At 42.0% G+C, this 3480-nt stretch overlaps 1 long non-coding RNA gene across 1 annotated transcript in view; it reads right to left on the bottom strand.

The window, feature by feature from the left end:
• Positions 1-1064: 1064 nt before the first annotated feature.
• The window catches only part of LOC116084828, a 4724-nt gene continuing 2308 nt past the window's right edge, over positions 1065-3480 (bottom strand). The window contains exons 2-3 of the long non-coding RNA XR_004116277.1: positions 2671-2809; positions 1065-1088 (exon numbers count right to left, since the gene is read on the bottom strand). This is a non-coding gene — a long non-coding RNA (uncharacterized LOC116084828). The remainder of the gene's footprint in view (positions 1089-2670; positions 2810-3480) is intronic.

Raw genomic sequence — 3480 nt, 5'->3', positions numbered from 1 at the left:
TCAGTGCTCTTAATTACTGAGCCATCTCTCCAGCCATTCTACGTTTTCTTTACAGAAACAAAACTTGTATATATGGCATAAAATGTTTCCTAAATTGTATATTTATCTGATTGTATGATTAATCTTTCCTTTCCTTTCTTTTTCTTTTTTTCCTTCTTTCTTTCTTTCTTTTTTTTTTTTTTTTTTTTTTTTTTTTTTTTTTGTATTTTGAATAACTTTTTCATTATAAATCATGAACTCACAGCAGCTGTGATTGCCTGAACAAAACCTGGCAAGATGAAACCAGTCACCATTCTAGCACAGAGCAAGGGAGGGAATCTCAATCTCCCAGCTCCTAACAGGTTAAGTATTGATAGGAGAGGGAAAGTCAGGTTTTTTAAGGATGTGGCTGCTGGCAGTTCAAATACACTGTGATGGATAGATAGCTCCACACCCATGAATACATGGGCAGCATAAATGGATTTGGTGGGCGATTAAAAATATAATAAGATTTTAAGAAAAGAGACAGAAAGTTGGGAAGAGGTGGATCTGGGGGGAGTTAGGGAGAAAGGGACATGAGCCAGATGGAGTTAGGGGGGCAAATAAGATCAAAGTATACTGTATGAAATTTTCAGGGCCTGGAGAGATGGCTTAGTGGACAAGAGCATTGGCTTCTATTCCAAAGGTCATGAGTTCAACCACATGGTGGCTCACAATCATTTGTAATTGGTTCTGATGCCCTCTTCTGGTGTGTCAGCGACAACATGCTTATCTACATAAAATAACAAAATCTTAGAAATTAAAAAAAAGAAGAAACTATCAAAGAATTAATAAAGATTATTTTTTAAAAGGAAATACTATATACATTTTGCTTTTCTAGATTCAAGCTCCAGTGGATTTTAAAGACAGAGAAGGAACCCAGTGCTAAAACAGCCATACTAGGAGCGCTTGACACTTAGCCCAAGTGTTCCATTTGGAGAACAGCCTGCATCCAGGGCATGGCTCATATCCACAAGCAAACTGAAGGCAGATCATTACCCTGGGTCCCACTCACTCCTAGTTACTCCATGCTCATGGTCGACTTCCGCTCGTCCAGGTTAACTTTTCATCTGGGAAAAAAAAAAAGTATAAAATAAATGCCAAGGAAACACCTGTTTAGGAAGACCCTCCCCTCAACCCAGTGCACCTGTGATATATTCTTAAAGAAATTCCTTTAGCTTTATTGTATGAGAATGACACCTTTCTCTGGTTTCCGGGAATAATGTTTATTATTATAATATTCTTTTTCAATTTCAATAGGAATTTGGAGCACAGGGTCAGAGGATTGGAATCTCATTCAATTGTGTTCCAGGCGCCTAGTAAAAATTCAAGTGTAAAGAATGTGAACATGAGGGAGAGAAGATGGATTGGTAAGATGGTCATGGGACTTACTGTCTAAATCAAGGTCCCTGAGAGAATGAAAAGAAAAGGGTGTGGGCCAGATGGATCATCAGATTTAATGGGAGCAGAATCGAATCGTCTCTGAGAAATGGGGGTATATGAGATTACTGTCTACCTAAGGGAAGTAAGAAGGGAAAAAAGAAAGGGAGAGGCCGTAGGATGAAAAACAATATGTCTGGAGTTGGGAAATTCAGTCTGAGGCAGGGATCTGCATTGAAAGGCTGTGGAAGGATGCTCAATAAATAAGAGCAGGCAAGGGCATGAGGATGTAGCTCAGAGAGATTGCCTAGCACGCATGACACCCTAATCTCTACTGCATAAGAACTGAATCTGACCACTCATACCTGTAACCCAGCACTTGGGAGAAAGAGAACGCCACTAGATCAGGGGAAGTCAAGGGCATTCTCAGCTACATAGTGAGTCTGAGGCTATCCTGGGCTACATGAGACCCATGGCAGTGTTGTCCAGCAGGCCGGCTGATCACATTTCAACAGCACACAAAATGTGTAGTGAACAGAAAGAGGGTTAAGGCTATACACTATCAAAGCCCACCCACAATTTTGGGTTTAATCTGTTGTCATACCAAGTAGCTTTTATTTCCTTCAGCATTGGCTAAGTGAAACTATCCAAGGGTCTGGGCAAGAGGAACCACAAAGCAAATCAATCCAGTGAACATCCTGCTACCAGAGCTATTTCCATGAAAGAAGTAAATAATAAGCATTTTAAGTGATTTACACCTTGTTATGGTTTATTAGTCAGGATTCTGTAGAGGAACAGATAGATAGATAGATAGATAGATAGATAGATAGATAGATAGATAGATAGATAGATAGATAGATTTATTAGAATGGCTTACAAACTGCAGTCCAACTAATCCAACAACGAGTGATTGTGAACATCAAGTCCAAGAATCCAGTAGTTGCTCAGCCACAAGGCTAGATGTCTTCAGTAGATACTGAAATCCCAAAGTAAGGATACAAGTGAAGGGACCGGTACAGTGAAGGGACAGATGTGCTAGCAAGGCTAGGGCAAGCAGACAAAGAGCAAAAGCTTCCTTCTTCCAGGTCCTTTACATAGGCTGCCAGCAGAAGGTGTGACTCGGATTAAAAATGTGCGTTCAGTCTTCCTGCCTCAAGATCCGGATTGAAGGCATGTGCCTTCCCATCCCAAGGTCCAGATCAAAAGGGCGTCTTCCTACCTCAAAGGTTGGAAGCAGAGTTGCATATTTTAACCCAAGCAAAAAAAACTCACAGGTGTGCCCTCCACTTCTGGATTGTAGTTCATTCCAGATGTAATCAAGCCGACAACCAAGGCGAGCCACCACAGGTGGTGAATCTTGACTCAACTGAATGAGCTTTAGAACCACTTTGACACAAGTCTCTGAACATGTCTGTAAGAGATCATCTAGACTAGGTTAACTGAGCCAGGAAGACCCACCCCAAGTGTGGGCAGCACATTCCAAAGGCTGTGCTCCAGACTAAATAAAAAGGAGAAGGGGGTAATCAACATTTGTCTCTCTCTCTGCTTCCTGATGGTGGACCCAATACAACCGGGGGTCTCATACCTGTAGCACTTTGCCTTCCCCACCATGGCGGACTGTGTCGCCTAGGACTGTGAGCCCAAACAGACCCTTCCTTAAGTTGTTTTGGTCAACATCTTGTCACAACAACAAGACAAGCAGCTAATGCACACTTCTGAAGACTACATAAAGAACTGAAGTCTCCACCACCCAGCTCATCAGGAAGTAGGAAGGTAAGAAAGAGCAAGGGAGACCACTAAGTAGAGAAGCTACTGACGTCCAGTGAGGCATTCACCATGCACCTGTGGCTCTAAACACTATAAGGTGGCTAGAGTGGTGGGGGGAACCAAGGTTTCAATCCCATCTCAGTTAAATCCCTTTAAATGTAAATATCCCTTTAAATACTCAACGGGCTGCCAGATAGTTTTGAAAGAAAACTATCAAAAGCTGCAGAGGCATTCATTTCTCAGAGTTCATTGAAGTAGGGCTTTACATTTGAGTCTCCTAACACTACACCTCAGGCAGGGTGAACGGGGCGGGGG

The sequence above is a fragment of the Mastomys coucha genome, unplaced genomic scaffold (genome assembly GCF_008632895.1).
Source record: "Mastomys coucha isolate ucsf_1 unplaced genomic scaffold, UCSF_Mcou_1 pScaffold9, whole genome shotgun sequence".
Classification (NCBI taxonomy): Eukaryota; Metazoa; Chordata; class Mammalia; order Rodentia; family Muridae; genus Mastomys; species Mastomys coucha.
This window is presented reverse-complemented; position numbering and strand designations above follow the sequence as displayed.